General features: G+C 42.8%; 1 protein-coding gene across 3 annotated transcripts in view; it reads left to right on the top strand.

The window, feature by feature from the left end:
- Positions 1-660: 660 nt before the first annotated feature.
- LOC141271908 (uncharacterized) overlaps positions 661-23,167 on the top strand; it is a 44,876-nt gene continuing 22,369 nt past the window's right edge. For 2 of the 3 annotated variants that reach the window (XM_073682140.1, XM_073682135.1), the window contains exon 1: positions 661-757. The gene's annotated coding sequence lies outside the window, so the exon portion shown is untranslated. The remainder of the gene's footprint in view (positions 758-23,167) is intronic. The other variant, XM_073682139.1, reaches the window with a different exon arrangement.

Here is a 23,167-nt window from a genome sequence, read left to right as displayed (position 1 = left end):
AGAAATAAAAACCATGCAGAAGACTCGATACAAGTCGTGCCTGTCTCCTATGGACGCGAGGATAAAACTGAGCAGCACAGTGTCCGAGGAGAGGACACAGCTCACTATGGGGAGACAATGTATTCTTATACGCAGTGTGGAGCCTCCTGGTGGCCGGGTGTAAACCTGCAGCGTGTGTCACCAATACTATTAATGAGAAAAACAGATTTATGTGCTAAACAGGAGTCAGTCCTCAGTGCAGCCCCCAGGAAGAGGCTCATGGAAGGAATAGCAGCCCCCCACATCACAACCTTCCCTGTTCAGCCCCACACAGGTAACACTACACTTCCCTGCGCCCCCCACATGCAGCCCAATGCAAGGGACAGCACACATTATCCTGTGCAGCACCATGTAACATCACCCCCTTCCCCACACAGACCCCCACTACTAACAGCACACCCCTCCTTCCTCACATGCAGACCCCCACTACTAACAGCACACCCCTCCTTCCTCACACACAAAATCCCCCTGTTCCCTGTGCAGCCCCCATACAGGAACATCCACTTATCTGCGCCCCCAAATCCCCTCAGCGTCTTCACCACAGACTCAGCAGCAGCCACAGCTTCCTGCTGTCAGGTCTGCAGTGGAGGAGGAGGCCCCGCCCCTTCCAGTGACATCATCCCCTCAACTGGTCACATGGGCATGACGTCAGCAAAGGTCCTTTAGTCACTTGGATTTCTCCTCTGCCATATATGTGGTGGCGGCTCTGCAGGTGGAGGTATGTGGAGATTCCCCATTACTGGGGACATTAACCTCTTCAGCACTGGGACTATTTTGGTGCTTTTCTGTTGCCAATTTCTAAGAATTATAGTATTTTCTTTTCTCTCCTCTGATAGATACATGGGAGGCTACTGACAGCTTGGGGCCCCTGTGCAAGAAATGTGTCTGGGCCCCCATCCTTTTTTGGCAACAAAGCTATATATATATATATGTAATGCTGTATATATGCAATAGACTTCAACATAGCGCCCTCTCTTGTCCTTTACATATCGGATTATCTATAGCGCCCTGTTCTTTATTATATACCATCCTCTCTTGGTAGATATATAATGCAATCACGGCTGATAGAACAAGGGAAAGTTTCTTTTCTAATGGAGGAGCTGATGGACTGGTCTTCTGGTCACCCGCTGCTCCATCAGCAGTCATTATATATCTAACAAGAGAGGCCTGTGTAATAAAAGAGGGCGCTGTGACTGATAAAAATACACTATGTAAGGGACAGCATTGTACATAACAACAGAGGAAGCTATATAATAAGGTATGGCACCATATATAGCTAGAGAGGATGCTATATAATAAGGGATGGCACCATACATAGATAGAGGATGCTATATAATAAGGGACAGTACCACACATAGAGAGAGAGGATGCTATATAATAAGGGACAGCAACATACATAGCTAGAGAGGATGCTATATAATAAGGGACAGTACCATACATAGAGAGAGAGGATGCTATATAATAAGGTATGGCACCATATATAGCTAGAGAGGATGCTATATAATAAGGTATGGCACCATACATAGATAGAGAGGATGCTATATAATAAGGTATGGCACCATATATAGCTAGAGAGGATGCTATATAATAAGGTATGGCACCATATATAGATAGAGAGGATGCTATATAATAAGGGATGGCACCATACATAGATAGAGGATGCTATATAATAAGGGACAGTACCACACATAGAGAGAGAGGATGCTATATAATAAGGGACAGCAACATACATAGCTAGAGAGGATGCTATATAATAAGGGACAGTACCATACATAGAGAGAGAGGATGCTATATAATAAGGAATGGCACCATACATAGCTAGAGAGGATGCTATATAATAAGGGACAGTACCATACATAGAGAGAGAGGATGCTATATAATAAGGAATGGCACCATACATAGATAGGATGCTATATAATAAGGTACGGCACCATACATAGATAGAGAGGATGCTATATAATAAGGAATGGCACCATACATAGCTAGAGAGGATGCTATATAATAAGGAACGGCACCATACATAGAGTGGATGCTATATAATAAGGGACAGTACCATACATAGAGAGGATGCTATATAATAAGGAATGGCACCATACATAGAGAGGATGCTATATAATAAGGAATGACACCATATATAGATAGAGGATGCTACATAATAAGGGACAGTACCATACATAGAGAGAGAGGATGCTATATAATAAGGAACAGCACCATACATAGCTAGAGAGGATGCTATATAATAAGGTACAGCAACATACATAGATAGAGAGGATGCTATATAATAAGGAATGGCACCATACATAGCTAGAGAGGATGCTATATAATAAGGAACAGCACCATACATAGATAGGATGCTATATAATAAGGTACGGCACCATACATAGATAGAGAGGATGCTATATAATAAGGAATGGCACCATACATTGCTAGAGAGGATGCTATATAATAAGGGACAGTACCATACATAGAGAGAGAGGATGCTATATAATAAGGTACGGCACCATACATAGATAGAGAAGATGCTATATAATAAGGAATGGCACCATACATAGCTAGAGGATGCTATATAATAAGGAACAGCACCATACATAGCTAGAGAGGATGCTATATAATAAGGGACAGTACCATACATAGAGAGGATGCTATATAATAAGGAATGGCACCATACATAGATAGAGAGGATCCTATATAATAAGGAACAGCACCATACATAGAGAGGATGCTATATAATAAGGAACAGCACCATACATAGATAGGATGCTATATAATAAGGGACAGCACCATACATAGCTAGAGAGGTTGCTATATAATAAGGGACAGTACCACACAGAGAGACAGAGGATGCTATATAATAAGGTATGGCACCATACATAGATAGAGGATGCTATATAATAAGGGACAGTACCATACATAGAGGATGCTATATAATAAGGAACAGTACCATACACCCTTTTGGAAGTGCATTGAGGTGAAGGGTGCATTGCTGAAAAAGGGGAAAAAAAAACGAAACTCTTTAAATCTCTTAATTTGCGAGTGTGAACGAGCTGAGTGTGACCCGAGCGTAAGTGCGAACGAAAGTAAGTGTGTGACTTGTTTTTCACTGACTTGGATTCAGGGAGGACTTTGGACTGAATTGCTGTCTGTATTTCATTAATTCTTTACTTTTCTTTTTACTTAACATTCTGTCTATTGCAATCCCCATTAGGAAATGAGCTCTATTATTGACAATGCTATCCAGTGTACATCTTGCCACATGTATGCATTCCTTGAACAGCCGGTCGGGGTTGCTTACTGCTGCGTGAGATGTATGCACGTTGTGCGTTTGGAAGCCCAGATACTGGATCTAAATGAGCAGCTGGCAACACTGAGATCCATTGACAACATGGAAAGGAGTCTGCTGCTAACTGAGCAGCAGCTCACTGGGGTAGATGTGGGGGAGGGTGGTAGTCGGGAGCTGCAGGACAGTGAGGCCGCTAGTTGGGTGACAGTTAGAAGGGGGGGTAGAGGGAAGAGTGCCAGGGAGGCTAGTCCTGATCTGGCACACCCCAATAAGTTTGCAAAGTTGGCAGATGAGGGGAGTGACAGTACAGGGGTAGCACTGCTGCAGCAAGGCATGTCCCCTGAAAGCCGGAGGCGTGTCAGCTCCAGTAAAGAGGGAAATAGGAGAGTAGGGCAGGCCAGGCAGGTGCTGGTAGTGGGGGACTCAGTTATTAGGGGAACAGATAGGACGATCTGTCACAAAGACAGGGATCGTCAAACAGTGTGCTGCCTACCTGGCGCTCGAGTCCGGCACATCGCTGATCGGGTTGACAGATTACTGGGAGGGGCTGGTGAGGACCCAGCGGTCATGGTGCACATTGGCATAAATGACAAAGTTAAAGGTAGGTGGAAGGTCCTTAAAGATGATTTCAGGGAATTAGGCTGCAAGCTGAAAACAAGGACCTCCAAGGTGGTATTCTCTGAAATACTACCGGTACCATGTGCCACGCCAGAGAGGCAATGGGAGATTAGGGAGATAAATAAGTGGCTCAAGAACTGGTGTAGGAAGGAGGGATTTGGGTTCCTGGAGAACTGGGCCGACTTCTCAGTTGGCTACAGATTCTACGCTAGGGACCGGCTGCACCTTAATGGGGAGGGTGCAGCTGTGCTGGGGGAGAAAATGGCTAGAAGGTTGGAGGAGTGTTTAAACTAGGGATTGGGGGGGCGGGTATTCATTTTATAGGTGGGGAAGATAGTGCTGATAGTGACCTGGGCACAAATAAAGAAATTGGGGGTGGGGTTAGAACAGTCAATAAAGTAAGAAGGAATAGAGGTACAGAGAGATACATAAAATGCATGTACACTAATGCCAGAAGCCTCACCAACAAAATGGAGGAATTAGAATTAATTTTGTTGGAAAATAATTATGACATGGTAGGGATATCTGAGACGTGGCTGGACGAGAGCCATGACTGGGCAGTTCATTTACAGGGCTATAGTCTGTACAGAAATGACCATACAAACAAGCGAGGGGGGGGGGGTGTTTACATGTAAAATCTTCCTTAAAACCTGTCTTCCGGGAGGATATATGTGAATCTAATGAAAATGTAGAGTCCCTGTGGGTGGAGATAAGGGGAGGGAGAAAAAATAATAAATTACTGATAGGGGTTTGTTATAAGTCTCCAAAAATAATGGAAGTAGCGGAGAATATCCTCGTAAAGCAAATAGATGAAGCAGCGACTCAAGGAGAAGTCATTATTATGGGAGACTTCAACTACCCTGAAATACATTGGGGGACAGAAACATGTCGTTCAAGCAAAGGTAATAGGTTTTTGACAATTACCTTTCACAACTGGTTCAGGACCCAACAAGAAGGGGGGCACTGCTAGACCTAATATTAACCAATAGGCCAGACCGCATATCAAATATACGAGTTGGGGGTCACTTGGGTAATAGTGATCACAAAATAATACGTTTTCATGTAACCTTTAATAAGATGTGTAGTAGAGGGGTTACAAGGACACTAAACTTCAGGAAGGCTAATTTCCAACGGTTGAGAGATGATCTTAGTGCAATAAACTGGGACAATATCCTGAGACATAAAGCTACACAAAGCAAATGGGAGACATTTATTAACATCCTGAATAGGACCTGTGCACAATATATACCCTTTCGGAATAAACATGCTAGAAATAGGAGGAAACCACTATGGCTAAATAGAGCTGTAAGGGGCGCAATAAGTGACAAAAAGAAAGCATTTAGAGAACTAAAGCAAGTAGGTAGTGATGAGGCATTAAATAAATATAGAAAATTAAATAAATTATGTAAAAAACAAATCAAGGCAGCAAAGATTGAGGCAGAGAGAATCATTGGCAGAGAAAGTAAAAATAACCCCAAAATATTCTTTAACTACATAAATAGTAAAAAACTAAAAAATAATAGTGTTGGCCCACTTAAAAATAGTCTGGGTGAAATGGTGGATGAGGATGAGGAAAAAGCCAATATGCTAAATGATTTTTTTTCAACCGTATTTACATAAGAAAATCGCATGACAGAAAACATGATTAGTGATAACAAAAATTCTCCATTAAATGTCACTTGCTTAACCCAGCAGGAAGTACTGTGGCGTCTAAAAATCACTAAAGTTGACAAATCCCCGGGCCCGGATGGGATACACCCGCGAGTACTGCAGGAATTAAGTAACGTCATAGATAGACCAATATTTTTAATCTTTAAAGATTCCATAATAACAGGGTCTGTACCACAGGACTGGCGTATAGCAAATGTAGTGCCAATATTCAAAAAGGGGACAAAAACTGAACTTGGAAATTATAAGCCGGTAAGCTTAACCTCTACTGTGGGTAAAATCCTGGAGGGTTTCCTAAGAGATGCTATAATAGAGTATCTGAAGAAGAATAACCTCATGACCCAATATCAACATGGGTTTACGAGGGACCGTTCCTGTCAAACTAATCTGATCAGTTTTTATGAGGAGGCAAGTTCTGGACTGGACCAAGGAAATGCAGTGGATTTTGTGTATATGGACTTTTCAAAAGCTTTTGATACGGTTCCACACAAAAGGTTGATACATAAAATGAGAACAATGGGGATAGGGGAAAATATATGTATGTGGGTTAAGAATTGGCTCAGTGATAGGAAACAAAGGGTGGTTATTAACGTAATACACTCAGACTGGGTCTCAGTTAACAGTGGGGTACCACAGGGGTCAGTATTGGGCCCCCTTCTTTTTAACATATTTATTAATGACCTTGTAGGGGGCATACAGAGTAATATTTCAATATTTGCAGATGACACTAAACTCTGCAGGGTAATCAATACAGAGGAGGACAATTTTATATTACAGGAGGATCTATGTAAACTAGAAGCTTGGGCTGATAAATGGCAAATGAGCTTTAATGGGGATAAATGTAAGGTAATGCACTTGGGCAGAGGAAATAAAATGTATAATTATATGCTTAATTGTAAAACACTGGGCAAAACTGTAACTGAAAAAGACCTGGGTGTATTGGTGGACGACAAGCTCACTTTTAGTGGCCAGTGTCAGGCAGCTGCTGCAAAGGCAAATAAAATAATGGGATGCATTAAAAGAAGCATAGATGCTCATGAGGAGAACATAATTTTACCTCTATACAAGTCATTAGTGTGACCACACTTAGAATACTGTGTACAGTTCGGGTCTCCGGTGTATAAGAAAGACATAGCTGAACTAGAGCGGGTGCAGAGAAGAGCGACCAAGGTTATTAGAGGACTGGGGGGTCTGCAATACCAAGACAGGTTATTACACTTGGGGTTATTTACTGTGGAAAAAAGTAGGCTTAGGGGTGATCTTATTACTATGTACCAGTATATGAGGGGACAGTACAAAGACCTTTCTACTGATCTTTTTACTCTGAGGCCTGAGACGGGGACAAGGGGGCATCTTCTACGTCTGGAGGAAAGAAGGTTTAATCATAATCACAGACGGGGATTCTTTACTGTAAGAGCAGTGAGACTATGGAACTCTCTGTCGCATGATGTTGTAATGAGTGATTCACTGTTAAAATTTAAGAAGGGCCTGGATGCCTTTCTTGAAAAGTATAATATTACAGGTTAGAAATACTAGATTACTTGATACTTCGTTGATCCAGGGAACTAGTCTGATTGTCGTATGGAGTCGGGAAGGAATTTTTTTCCCCAGTGTGGAGCTTAGTGTTTGCCACATGTTTTTTTTTTGCCTTCCTCTGGATCAACATGTTAGGCTATGGGTTGAACTAGATGGACTTAGTCTTCCTTCAACCTTAAAAACTATGTTACTATACATAGCTAGAGAGGATGCTATATAATAAGGCTATGTGCCCACGATGCAGAAATGAAGCAGAAAATTTCTGCAGCATTTCTGCATCTCCCTGGCAGAAAAAACGCATGCAGATTGTGCATGCGTTTTTCCTGCAGAATACATGCGGATTCACATGCGTTTCCGCATGCAGATTGACAAGCGCTTTCCAGGCGATTAGCATCACTTGAAAAGTGCTTGAAAACTAGGTCACACTATATAAATCCATGCAAACAGCATGGATTTATATAGTGTGACTGTAAAACAATGCTTAAAATAAAGCTATACTCACCCCCGATGCCCCGGCTTGTGCTGCAGCGCTCGTTCCTGTCTGGTTCCTGGCTGCCGGCATATCGCGAGACACAGCGGTGAAGGGCCTGCGGTCACATGACTGTGACGTCACCGAAGGTCCTTCAGCGCTGCCGGCATGCAGAGAGAGCCGTCGGAAAGGTGAAAATAAACTTTATTTGTTATTTTATTCTTTTTTTTACAGGTACAATGGTACCCAGGTCTGGAGGAGAGTCTTCTCTCCTCCAGACCTGGGTACCATCCGCACATTGAATCACATATTATCCGCGTGTACAAATGTACAGACACGGATTCTATGCGTCTCAATGCAAGTCAATGGCGGCTCTTCCGCTAAATTAATGAACATGCTGCGGATTTATGAGCGCTGCAGAAACGCTGCGGAAAAATCCACAGCATGTGCATTGACATTGCGGAATGCCATTGGGGACCATGGGGTGCGGATTACCAAGCGTTTTTGATGCGTTTCCGCATGAAAAACGCATCGTGGGCATGCAGCCTAAGGGACAGTACCATACATAGATAGAGAGGATGCTATATAATAAGGAATGGCACCATACATAGATAGAGAGGATGCTATATAATAAGGAACAGCACCATACATAGAGAGGATGCTATATAATAAGGAACAGCACCATACATAGATAGAGAGGATGCTATATAATAAGGAACAGCACCATACATAGCTAGAGAGGATGCTATATAATAAGGGACAGTACCATACATAGAGAGAGAGGATGCTATATAATAAGGTACGGCACCATACATAGATAGAGGATGCTATATAATAAGGGACAGTACCATACATAGATAGAGAGGATGCTATATAATAAGGAATGGCACCATACATAGCTAGAGAGGATGCTATATAATAAGGGACAGTACCATACATAGAGAGAGAGGATGCTATATAATAAGGAATGGCACCATACATAGATAGGATGCTATATAATAAGGTACGGCACCATACATAGATAGAGAGGATGCTATATAATAAGGAATGGCACCATACATAGCTAGAGAGGATGCTATATAATAAGGTACAGCAGCATACATAGATAGAGAGGATGCTATATAATAAGGAACGGCACCATACATAGAGTGGATGCTATATAATAAGGGACAGTACCATACATAGAGAGAGAGGATGCTATATAATAAGGAATGGCACCATACATAGCTAGAGAGGATGCTAGATAATAAGGTACGGCACCATACATAGATAGAGAGGATGCTATATAATAAGGAATGGCACCATACATAGCTAGAGAGGATGCTATATAATAAGGTACAGCAGCATACATAGATAGAGAGGATGCTATATAATAAGGAATGGCACCATACATAGATAGAGAGGATGCTATATAATAAGGAATGACACCATATATAGATAGAGGATGCTACATAATAAGGGACAGTACCATACATAGAGAGAGAGGATGCTATATAATAAGGAACAGCACCATACATAGCTAGAGAGGATGCTATATAATAAGGTACAGCAACATACATAGATAGAGAGGATGCTATATAATAAGGAATGGCACCATACATAGCTAGAGAGGATGCTATATAATAAGGAACAGCACCATACATAGATAGAGAGGATGCTATATAATAAGGTACGGCACCATACATAGAGAGGATGCTATATAATAAGGAATGGCACCATACATAGCTAGAGAGGATGCTATATAATAAGGGACAGTACCATACATAGAGAGAGAGGATGCTATATAATAAGGTACGGCACCATACATAGATAGAGAAGATGCTATATAATAAGGAATGGCACCATATATAGATAGAGAGGATGCTATATAATAAGGAACAGCACCATACATAGAGAGGATGCTATATAATAAGGAACAGCACCATACATAGATAGAGAGGATGCTATATAATAAGGAACAGCGCCATACATAGCTAGAGAGGTTGCTATATAATAAGGGACAGTACCATACTTAGAGAGAGAGGATGCTATATAATAAGGTACGGCACCATACATAGATAGAGGATGCTATATAATAAGGGACAGTACCATACATAGAGAGAGAGGATGCTATATAATAAGGAACAACATCATACATAGCTAGAGAGGATGCTATATAATAAGGGACAGTGTCATACATAGAGAGAGAGGATGCTATATAATAAGGTATGGCACCATACATAGATAGAGAGGATGGTATATAATAAGGTACGGCACCATACATAGATAGAGGATGCTATATAATAAGGGACAGTACCATGCATAGAGAGAGAGGATGATATATAATAAGGTATGGCACCATACATAGAGAGGATGCTATATAATAAGGAACGGCACCATACATAGAGAGAGAGGATGATATATAATAAGGAATGGCACCATACATAGAGAGGATGCTGTATAATAAGGGACAACACCATACATAGAGAGAATGCTATATAATAAGGTACTTCACCATACATAGATAGAGGATGCTATATAATAAGGAATAGCACCATATGTAGATAGAGAGGATGCTATATAATAAGGGACAGTACCATACATAGAGAGAGAGGATGCTATATAATAAGGTACGGCACCATACATAGATAGAGAGGATGCTATATAATAAGGGACAGCACCATACATAGAGGATGCTATATAATAAGGAACAGCACCATACATAGCTAGAGAGGATGTTATATAATAAGGGACAGTACCATACATAGATAGAGAGGATGCTATATAATAAGGAATGGCACCATACATAGCTAGAGAGGATGCAATATAATAAGGGACAGTACCATACATAGATAGAGAGGATGCTATGTAATAAGGGACGGCACCATACATAGATAGAGGATGCTATATAAGGGACAGCGCCATACATAGATAGAGAGGATGCTATATAATAAGGGACGGCACCATATAGATAGGATGCTATATAATAAGGTACGGCACCATACATAGATAGAGGATGCTATATAATAAGGGACAGCACCATACATAGCTAGAGAGGATGCTATATAATAAGGGACAGCAACATACATAGATAGAAAGGATGCTATATAATAAGGGACAGCAACATACATAGATAGAGAGGATGCTATATAATAAGGGACAACAACATACATAGATAGAGCGGATGCTATATAATAAGGGACAGCACCATACATAGCTAGAGAGGATGCTATATAATAAGGGACCGCACCATACATAGAGAGGATGCTATATAATAAGGAACTGCACCTTACATAGAGAGGATGCTATATAATAAGGAACAGCACCATACATAGATAGAGAGGATGCTATATAATAAGGGACAGAACCATACATAGATAGAGAGGATGCTATATAATAAGGGACAGCACCATACATAGATAGAGAGGATACTATATAATAAGGGACAGCATCATATATAGATAGAGAGGATGCTATATAATAAGAGACAGCAACATATAAACATATATATATATACATGTACAGACCAAAAGTTTGGACACACCTTCTCATTTTAAGATTTTTCTGTATTTTCATGAATTAACAGATGTAAAATTATATACTTAACAAAAAAGTGTGAAACAACTGAAAATATGTCTTATATTCTAGGTTCTTCAAAGTAGCCACCTTTTGCTTTGATGACTGCTTTGCACACTCTTGGCATTCTCTTGATGAGCTTGATTCTCTTGATGAGCTTCAAATGGTAGTCACCGGAAATGGTCTTCCAACAATCTTGAAGGAGTTCCCAGAGATGCTTAGCACTTGTTGGCCCTTTTGCCTTCACTCTGCGGTCCAGCTCACCCCAAACCATCTCGATTAGGTTCAGGTCTGGTGACTGTGGAGGCCAGGTCATCTGGCGTAGCACACCATCATTCTCCTTTTTGGTCAAATAGCCCTTACGCAGCCTGGAGGTGTGTTTGGGGTCATTGTCCTGTTGAAAAATAAATGATGGTCCAACTAAACGCAAACTGGATGGAATAGCATGCCGCTGCAAGATGCTGTGGTAGCCATGCTGGTTCAGTATGCCTTCAATTTTGAATAAATCCCCAACAGTGTCACCAGCAAAGCACCCCCACACAGTCACACCTCCTCCTCCATGCTTCACGGTGGGAACCAGGCATGTAGAGTCCATCCGTTCACCTTTTCTGCGTCACACAAAGACACGGTGGTTGGAATTGATCTAATGTCCATTCCTTGTGTTCTTTAGCCCAAACAAGTCTCTTCTGCTTGTTGCCTGTCCTTAGCAGTGGTTTCCTAGCAGCTATTTTACCATGAAGGCCTGCTGCACAAAGTCTCCTCTTAACAGTTGTTGTAGAGATGTGTCTGCTGCTAGAACTCTGTGTGGCATTGACCTGGTCTCTAATCTGAGCTGCTGTTAACCTGCGATTTCTGAGGCTGGTGACTCGGATAAACTTATCCTCAGAAGCAGAGGTGACTCTTGGTCTTCCTTTCCTGGGGCGGTCCTCATGTGAGCCAGTTTCTTTGTAGCGCTTGATGGTTTTTGCAACTGCACTTGGGGACACTTTCAAAGTTTGCCCAATTTTTCGGACTGACTGACCTTCATTTCTTAAAGTAATGATGGCCACTCGTTTTTCTTTACTTAGCTGCTTTTTTCTTGCCATAATACAAATTCTAACAGTCTATTCAGTAGGACTATCAGCTGTGTATCCACCTGACTTCTGCACAACACAACTGATTGTCCCAACTAAATTTGTAAGGCAAGAAATCCCACTTATTAAACCTGACAGGGCACACCTGTGAAGTGAAAACCATTTCCGGTGACTACCTCTTGAAACTCATCAAGAGAATGCCAAGAGTGTGCAAAGCAGCCATCAAAGCAAAAGGTGGCTACTTTGAAGAACCTAGAATATAAGACATATTTTCAGTTGTTTCACACTTTTTTTGTTAAGTATATTATTCCACATGTGTTAATTCATAGTTTTGATGCCTTCAGTATGAATGTACAATTTTCAAAGTAATGAAAATACAGAAAAATCTTTAAATGAGAAGGTGTGTCCAAACTTTTGGTCTGTACTGTGTGTATATATATATATATATATATATATATATATATATATATATATATATGTGTATATATAGTCTCTCTCACATTGCATGACTACAGATATGTACCCCACCATTTACATACAATCAGCCACGAACCATTACAGGTATTAAAAATTTAAAGTGGTAACCTCGCTCTGTCTCCCATTAACTATAACTTCCGGTGCCCAATAAATACATATAACCAGTGTCTTAGTCCCATCCCAACCCTCCACCAACCCCCTCTCACCGTCCTTTCCCCAGTGTACTGCTCCACAGGAAAATTGCAGGAAAAAAAAAATCTCAAGCGAAGAATCACATAAGTAAAACTTCAGTATGTATTTGAACATCTTAAAACAATAGCGGTTCCTCAAGTGGTCTCCTTGGTTGGAGACCACTGGAGGAACCACTACTGTTTTAAGATGTTCAAATAAATACTGAAGTTTTACTTAATCGATTCTTGGAGACTTTTTTTGTTTTCCTGCTAACTGCACCTGGTCTTGGGCGGCTCCGCGCGAAGACTTAGGCTGTGTGCCCACTATGCGTTTTTCAAGCGTTTTAGCCTCGGAGTTTCCGCAGCGAAAAGGCTTAAAACACGCTTGGTAATACGTGCCCCATGGTCCCCAATGATAATCCGCATGCTCTGCACATGCTGCGGAAATTTCCACCGCTGATTATCATTGCGGAAAAATACGCAGCATGTCCATTAATTTTGCGGACACGCAGCGTTATTGCCGCCATTGACTTGCATTGAATCGCTTAATATCCGCAAAACTACATGTGCACATGCAGATATTAAGCTATTCATAGTGCGGATGGTACCCAGGTCTGGAGAAGAGGAGACTCTCCTCCAGACCCGGGTACCATAGAACCTGTAAAAAAAAGAATTTAAAATAAAAAATATACATTATATGTACCTTCCGATGTCCCCCGGTCTCCTGTACGATGCGTCCTGGCTCCCCGGCAGCTCGCTATGGTGTAAAAGGACCTTCCATGACATCATTTAGTCATGTGACAGGTCACGTGACCGCTGACGTCGACAGTCGCGTGACCTGTCACATGACTAAATGACGTCATGGAAGGTCCTTTTACACCACCACGAGCCGTACAAGAGACCGGACGCACCGGAGAGAAGACCGTGGGCCATCAGAAGGTGATTATAATGTTTTTTTTTTACCATTTTTATTCTTTTTTTAACCACTATACAGCCTGTGCCGTATTTGTACGCACAAGGCTGTAGCCCCTGGTTCAGTGAGGGCTCCGGCGCTGAGCCCTCACTGAACCGGGCACATGTCAGCTGATTATTACAGCTGACATGTGCCCGCAACAGCCGCGGGTGGAATCGCGATCCACCTGCGGCTGTTAACATGTTAAATGCCGCTGTCAATCTCTGACAGCGGCATTTAACAGCGCCGCGCCGGAGGCGCGTCACTTACCCCGCCCATCGGTGACCCCGTCACGTGATCGCGGGTCACAGATGCGTGGGCATGACAACCCTGGGTCTCCAGCAGACTCCAGTGGTTGTCATGAGCTGATCGCTATGAGCACCACATAGTGGTCGGCGCTGATAGCACAGGACCATTTCTGCTACACAGAGGTGATCTGCTGATCACCTCTATGTAGCAGAGGCTATCAGACAAGTGCTGCTTCTAGTCTCCTATGGAGACTATAGAAGCAAGCAAAAAGTGAAAAAAAAATGTTTTTAAAAATATAAAAAAAATGAAAAAAAATATAAAAGTTTAAATCACCCCCCTTTCGCCCCATTCAAAATAAAATAATAATAAAAAAAAAACACATACACATATTTGGTATCGCCGCACGATCTATCAATATAAAAAAAGAGAATTAATCTGATCGGTAAACGGCGTAACGAGAAAAAAAATTTAAACGCCAGAATTACGTTTTTTGGTCACCGCAGCATTGCAATAAAATGCAATAACGGCGATCAAAACAACGGATCTACCCCAAAATGGTATCAATAAAAACTTCAGCTCGGCGCACAAAAAATAAGCCCTCACCCAGCCCCAGATCCCAAAAAATGGAGACGCTACGGGTCTTAGAAAATGGCGCTTTTTTTTTTTTTTTAACAAACTTTGGATTTTTTTTTCACCACTTAAATAAAAAAGAACCTATACATCTTTGGTGTCTACGAACTCGTAATGACCTAGAGAATAATAATGGCAGGTCAGTTTTAGCATTCAGTGAACGTGGTAAAAAAAAACAAAAACATCTGTGGTATTGCACTTTATTTGCAATTTCACCGCACTTGGAATTTTTGTCCCGTTTTCCCGTACACTATATGGTAAAACTAGTAATGGCGTTGAAAAGTACAACTCGTCCCGCAAAAAATAAGCCTTCACACGGCCATATTGACCAAAAAGTAAAAACACTATGGCTCTGGGAACTAGGGGAGCAAAAATGGAAAATCCCAGGGTTGCGAAGGGGTTAACTATTAAATTGGTCACACTACAGTTATATGAAAAAGTTTGGGCACCCCTATTAATCTTAAGCTTAATGTTTTATAAAAATTGGTGTTTTTGCAACAGCTATTTCAGTTTGATATATGTAATAACTGTTGGACACAGTAATGTTTCTTCCTTGAAATGAGGTTTATTGTACTAACAGAAAATGTGCAATCTGCATTCAAACAAAATTTGACAGGTGCATAAGTATGGGCACCTCACCAGAAAAGTGACATTAATATTTAGTAGATCCTCCTTTTGCAAAAATAACAGCCTCTACTCGCTTCCTGTAGCTTTTAATGAGTTCCTGGATCCTGGATGAAGGTATTTTTGACCATTCCTCTTTACAAAACAATTCCTGTTCAGTTAAGTTTGATGGTCGCCGAGCATGGACAGCCCTCTTCAAATGATCCCACAGATGTTCAATGATATTCAGGTCTGGGGACTGGGATGGCCATTCCAGAACATTGTAATTGTTCCTCTGCATGAATGCCTGAGTAGATTTGGAGCGGTGTTTTGGATCATTGTCTTGCTGAAAGATCCATCCCCTGCGTAACTTCAACTTTATCACTGATTCTTGAACATTATTGTCAAGAATCTGCTGATACTGAGTGGAATCCATGCGTCCCTCAACTTTAACAAGATTCCCAGTGCCGGCATTGGCCACACAGCCCCAAAGCATGATGGAACCTCCACCAAATTTTACTGTGGGTAGCAAGTGTTTTTCTTGGAATGCTGTGTTTTTTTTGCTGCCATGCATAACGCCTTTTTGTATGACCAAACAACTCAATCTTGGTTTCATCAGTCCACAGGACCTTCTTCCAAAAATAAATTGGCTTCTCCAAATGTGCTTTTGCATACCTCAGCCGACTCTGTTTGTGGCGTGCTTGCAGAAACGGCTTCTTTCGTATCACTCTCCCATACAGCTTCTCCTTGTGCAAAGTGCGTTGTATAGTTGACCGATGCACAGTGACACCATCTGCAGCAAGTTGATGCTGCAGCTCTCTGGAGGTGGTCTGAGGATTGTCCTTGACTGATCTCACCATTCTTCTTCTCTGCCTTTCTGATGTTTTTCTTGGCCTGCCACTTCTGGCCTTAACAAGAACTGTCCCTGTGTTCTTCCATTTCCTTACTATGTTCCTCACAGTGGAAACTGACAGGTTAAATTGCTGAGACAGCTTTTTGTATCCTTCCCCTGAACAACTATGTTGAATAATCTTTGTTTTCAGATCATTTGACAGTTGTTTTGAGGAGCCCATGATACCACTCTTCAGAGGGAATTCAAACAGGAGAACAACTTGCAAGTGGCCACTTTAAGTAGCTTTTCTCATGATTGCATACACCTGGCTATGAAGTTCAAAGCTCAATGAGGTTACAAAACCAAAAAAAGTGCTTTAATAAGTCAGTAAAAAGTAGGTAGGAGTATTTAAAACAAGAAAATGGTAAGGGTGCCCATACTTATGCACCTGTCAAATTTTGTTTGAATGCAGATTGCACATTTTCTGTTAGTACAATAAACCTCATTTCAAGGCAGAAACATTACTGTGTCCAACAGTTATTACATATATCAAACTGAAATAGCTGTTGCAAAAACACCAATTTTAAGAAAACATTAAGCTTAAGATTAATAGGGGTGCCCAAACTTTTTCATATAACTGTATATAAATCCATGCCGGTTGCATGGATTTATATAGTGTGACCAAGTTGTCAAGCACTTTTCCAAGTGATGCTAAAATCGCTTGGAAAAGCGCTTGATGACCCGCATGCAGAAATGCATGCAAAAATGCTTGACAAACGCTTCTACCTGGCAGGAAAAACGCATGTAAAATCCGGGAGATGCAGAAAAAATCTGCAACATTTCTGCATCGTGGGCACTTAGCCTTTCACAGCTTCTTTTTAACGTGGATTTGGTGAGCTGACTCTCCTGTTCCCTCTTTTCCCTCACGTTTAGCAGTAGATTGCCTCCTCCAGTGTATTGCTTCCTCTAGTTCATTTCTCCACATTGTATTTCCTCCCCACTGTATTGTTTCCAGGATTCCCTGTGTATTGCCTCCAGCCCCCCCCCCCCACAGTTTATTGCTCCCCCAGTGTAATCACTCCAGCCCCCCCCAGCTAATTGCACCCCCAGTGAATTGCTCCCCCAATGTATTGCCTAGAGCCCCCCCAGTATACACTCCCCCAGTGTATTGCCTCCAGCCCCCCCAGTTTATTGCTCCCTTAGTGTATTGCCTCGAGCCCCCCTCCCAGTTTATTGCTCCCCCAGTGTATTGCCTCCAGCCCCCCCGCCCCAGTTTATTTCTCCCTTAGTGTATTGCCTCCAGCCCCCCTCCCAGTTTATTGCTCCCCAGTCTATTGCCTCCAGTCTATTGCTCCCCACTGTATTGTAAAAAAAAAACAAAAAAAAACAGCCGCACACAGAAATTCATTCACTCACTCACCTCTCCGAACATTCCCTTGCCACAGCATCGCTTCCTTCTTGTCGGGAAGTTTCTGAATGACGTGTGCACCTATGTCACAGAGAAAACGCCGGGCAGGAATCTGAGAAAGAGTTCCTGGCGGCTCCGCTGCTGCAGCGGAGCCGCAGGAATGATCCCTGCCCGGCATGCCGCCTATGAAGAGGGCAATCTGGCCATGGGCCCCTCGGAGCCTCTGGCCAGATTGCTCTCATTATTAATTGCTCTGCAAGGGCTCCCCTCCATCTCCTGGCCCCAGTGCAGCTGCATCGGCTGTATGTCCGCCCCTGCATACAACCTAACTATGAAACATCAGAAGTCAGGAAACACATATTGCTCCCATAGTACAGCGCTCCTGACTGACACATAGTGTAATGTTCCCACAGTTCCCCCAAAAACACATTCTGAGGCTACAAGATGCCCCCCACAGTACGGAACTGTAGTTGCCACACAATGTGGGGCGTTCTGAGATGTTGTGCCTGTTCCAAATTAATTTGTAAAATTCAAATACTTTGCCGGAAGAGCCACGCTGATACACTGAGCATCAGGAACATCTCTCTTTTTTACATCATCGGTCACGTATTTATAGACATTTCTTGGACATTCATTGTAGCAATATAATTGGCTCATACATCTCATTGGCTAAAGGTAATACTGTTTACACCCAACTGAAGTCCATGTGTGTCTCTCACTTAGGTTTTCTTTCTATGTTTTCTCTGTGTCTTTAAACAAACCAGTTGGACTTTCTCTTGAGCTTTACAGCCATCTCAGTTGTCAGCAGGACTTAGAAGGGCCCATCAAATAGAGGCTCAAGGGCTCTTTTGACGTGTCTTTTTATTCCCACCCAGTCTCGGGGCTGCAGGGGGTAAATCCCTTTTACAGAATCTGGATCTGGAAAAGAAGGGTAATCTTGAGAGTATATGTTAGACAAGCTTTTTGTAAGTGCAATACCATAAGAAGACAGCCAATCATGTTGCATCTGGAGCTGCTTTGGAAAATACAGCCCTATCCTTGGGGTTGACCAAAATAACACCTCATATGGGCTGAGACCTGTCTTTTTGTTGGGAATATACCCGACTGAGAAGAGTGTAAGGGGCAAGCATTCTGTCCGTTTCAAATATGGCTATCTGGATTTTCAGTTTCAGGGTCCCATTCAATCTCTCTACTTTACTGCTACTTTGTGGATGGTACACAGCATTAAATGCCTGATCCACTCCCAGGGCGGACATTATTTCCTGCATTACTTCTCCAGTGAAGTGGGTGCCTCTGTCACTATGGTCTCGTGCACCCCGTATCTCCAGATGACTTCTGTGATTAATTTTTTTGCTGTAACCTTTGACGGTGGCTTTACACACTCGGTACACTTTTGTCCATCCTGAGAAGAGGTCGACACACACAAGTACATACTCGTAGGTTTGCACCTTGGGAAGTTTAATGTAGTCTATCTGAAGACGCTGGAATGGGTACAGGGGCCTCAGTGTGTGTCTCATAGGCGCCTTGGTGATGTGTCCCACGTTGTTGAGCGCACAGACCAGACAGGCTTGAACGTGTTTAGCTGCAGTGACACTGAACCCAGGAGCATACCAATGGCGAAGGACGAGATCTGGCATGGCAGTCTTTGATTTGTGGGTAGTGCCGTGGGTGGCTTCATCCATCATTTGATACAGAAGTCGGGGAAGGCAAACTTTGTACCCCACGTGCCGTAGTCCTTCTGGTGACTGCACAGCTCCCTTCTCTTGCCATCTGGCAAACTCTTCAACACCAGCCTGTTGTTGTAGCCTCTGGATAAGGTCGTAGGTCACAGGTGGGTCCGCAGCAGGGTCCACCTGTGCAGCAGCCACCCCGGCAAGGTTGTCTCTTGGTTGTTAAGCTGCAGATTTTGCAGTCTGGTCGGCCAGGTGGTTGCCTTCAGCTGTAGTTGAGAATTCCTTTGCATGGCATTTGACTTTCACTATGGCAACTTTCCCTAGTAAAAGTAGGGCTTCCATCAAGCTGGACGGATTTATCATTATTGATAGACTTCCTGCCGCTGTGAGGAAAGATCAAGCTCTCCATATAGGTCCATAGTCGAGAAAACATAGAGGCTGTCTGTATAATTGGTGGAAGTTTGGTCTTTAGCATGTCTGCAAGCTTTTTCTAGGGCACCAAGTTCAGCTTTCTGGGCGGACATGTGTTGGGGCAGCAATTCTGCTTTTATGGTTTCATGGAGGGAAACAACAGCATGTCCAGTGTAGAAATGGCCATCCACGCCATACCGCTGTCCATCCACAAAGAGCTCCTGGCCTGGGTTATCTAGTGGGACATTGGTAGCATGACTGAAATTCCCCCATGGGACATTATTTCTACACAGTCATATTCCGGTTGTTGGTCAACTAGCAGATCACCCAAGTTACCACTACCACTCCCACCCCCCTCCAGAAGCAACAAGGTGGCTGGATTCAGAATAGTGCAAAGGTGAATGATGATGTTATCAGGTGGGCACATTGAATTCTGAGATGTCAAGCAGTACTGAAAAACAATGCCAGTAGCCTCATGAGAGACTGTTAAAACAATTCCAGCAGACTTATACAGCAGGAGTTGCACAGCATTTACTGCTTAATGAGACCCTGACTCTCCCGCTGGGGGAGGAGGGTAGGGGGTTATCACGTTGTGCTCTGAATCTAGGAGACAAACTACTCGGTAGTCCGGGCTAGACACTATTAGTGGCTCTCTGATCACGGGCTTTAAACCTTCAACAAAGGCACAGGACAGTAAACAAGTGTGGACTTCGGATGTGTTCTCATATCCCAAATCCTGCTATTTTTGCAATAGCCAGGTATAATATTTTTCTACTGACTCTGTGTCATCCTGCTGGATATCATGAAGAGTGGATGACTGGGAAGCTAACCTGTTCTGATCCCACTGGGTGACTTTTCTCACATCCTGCTTCCCCAAATCTAGTGAAGTATCATCTGCGGGTGGGGCCCCTATTGCCCCCACAACAAGTGGGTAGAAAGTATGCCCTGCTTTTGCTGACACCAGGTCCTCTAAATTCTGACAACAACAGGAGAAAGCCTTTCTAATTTTCTCTACCTTCTCTAACAAATGGCATGGGAACCATTTCAGGGTCTGGCATTCTGCTCATCACGGGTAGCATTTCACTAGGATTCCAGGGACGCCACACACCATCCTGGGGCTCTATATTATCGGGTCCCCAGACTAGTGTGTGAGGTGAGCTGCCCACCCTGACTGAGTAATTGTCCTAGTGAGTCTTAGATGGCAGCAAAAGACTGACTTATAACTGATGCATCCTTTGGGTTGTCAGGGGAGGAACTGGAGAGCAGGGCAGGGTCTGAAGGGGTGTTAGTTCCATCCAATACAGGCATGATGTTCATGGGGGACATGGCCGAGACTTATTGGGGCGTAGTACTTGGGGCACCAGCCAGGGGGGCCACACTATGCAAATGGATTGTGGGGCATTAACAAAAGGGTACAATCCTGTCTTAGAGTAGGAGGTCTAATGGTTCCTATGTGCCAACAGGGGCACCACATACACAACAGGTCTCCACCCAATCTGGATTTTGATTCCTACATACACAACATGTCCATCCTTCAGAGACAACGTAAGGAGGTGGAGTTAAACTGGGAGCAGCAGGAGGATAAACGCGATCTTTGCTACATACTTTCACATATAAAAACTTATCAACATGTTTTTCTTCCTTCATCCTTTTCTTCCTTCATTTAAACAACCTTGCTGTTCCTTCAATACACTTTCCAGAAACCCTCATCAAGTCTTCGACCCGGTGGACAGCCAAACACTGAACAAAACCTATGCATTTTCTGTACAAATTTCTGCTCTTTCTGTTTCACCAATTTTAACAGCACCTCTACCATGCTCAATCTGCCCCTTATTGAACAGATTACCCATCTTCTGTTTCTTTAAAAACAGGAATACAGTTCTAGAGAGGCAAACCAGCGGGGACTCTTACCACACTCGCTATGATTTTCTGATTTGTCACTCCATGCCTGACTTATATATAATTAGACGAAAACCATCAGCTCCTACGTCTAAGACCGGAATCATATGGGTTTCTTTAGCAATACAAAAGTCTGCTGCCTACAATCACCAATGTTGTCTCCATCGGGTACAATCAACTAATCGCTACAATCCAACCCCACGTACAGATCACCAGTGAAATGCCAAATCCACACTCCCCATAAAACATACAACACAGGAATTCAACACTGTAAACAAGGTCTCATCAGGGTTCTTTGTCTAACAATAGTGGATCCACTTACTATGAACAGAGCGAGTGATCTGTGGACACACTTACCCAAAACACACTGGAAACTAAGAGAAAGACAATTTCAGGTAGTGTAAGAATAAAGCTTTTTACCTTACTGAAGCTTTTATGATTTGTCAATCTGTCTAGGCACCAGCAAAATGTTTGGATCAGCGGTCCTTTCAATTAGCAAGTCCCTGTTCGTTGCGCCAGGTTTTGTCATTGCCACAAAATGTGGGATGTTCTGAGACGTTGTGCCTGGTCCAAATCAAATTATAAAATTCAAATACGTGCACAGAAGAGCCACGCTGATACATTGAGCATCAGGGATAAGCTCTCTTTATTACATCATCGGTCACGTATATATAGACATTTCTTGGACATTCATTGTAGCATTTAATTGACTCAGCTTATTTCTACATCTGTGCTGGCATTAGCATACATACATCTCATTGGCTAAAGATAATACTGTTTACACGCTACTGAAGTCTATGTGTGTCTCTCACTTAGGTTTCGTTTCTATGTTTTCTCTAATGCTGTGTGCCCATTATGCGTTTTTTAAGCGTTTCCGCAGCCGCAATTCTGCTGCAGAAACGCTTAAAAAACGCTTGGTAGAAGTTCGGCCATGTTCCCCAATGATAATCCGCATGTGCTGCGCACATGCTGCTGAAATTTCCGCTGCGGATCATCATTGCGGAAAAATCCGCAGCACTACCAATTATTTTGCGTAAACGTGGCGTTTTCGCCGCCATTGACTTGCATTGGAACGCATGGATTTCGCATCACTGCATCTGTACATGTGGAATCCATGTGTTTCAATGTGCGGATGGTACCCGGGTGTGGAGAAGAGGAGACTCTCCTCCGGACCCGGGTGCCATAGAACCTGTAAAAAAAAAAATAAAAAAAAAAATATTATACTTGCCTTCTGATGGCCCCTGGTGTCCTTGTCTCTGCTTGCTGGTAACTCGCGGTAGACCAAAGGACCAACGCTGACGTCATTTAGTCAAGTGACGGGTCACACGACGCTGAGGTCAGCAGGTCCTTAAATCTACCGCGAGCTGCCGGCAAGCAGAGACAAGGACTCCAGGGGCCATCAGAAGGTAAGTATATATTTATTTTTTATTTTTTACCATTCTTTTGGTCACACTATATAAATCCATGCCGTTTGCATGGATTTATATAGTGTGACCAAGTTGTCAAGCACTTTCCAAGTGATGCTAAAATCGCTTGGAAAGCGCTTGTCAACCCGCATGGGGAAATGCATGTGAAGAACGCTTCACTTCCGCTTGTCCCTGGCAGGAAAAACACATGTACAATCC

The sequence above is a fragment of the Phyllobates terribilis genome, unplaced genomic scaffold (assembly GCF_046119375.1).
Source record: "Phyllobates terribilis strain yellow unplaced genomic scaffold, ASM4611937v1 Scaffold_5__5_contigs__length_657084704, whole genome shotgun sequence".
Taxonomy (NCBI): domain Eukaryota; kingdom Metazoa; phylum Chordata; class Amphibia; order Anura; family Dendrobatidae; genus Phyllobates; species Phyllobates terribilis.
The sequence above is the reverse complement of the archived record's forward strand: the minus strand, read 5'-3'. Positions and strand labels throughout refer to the sequence as shown.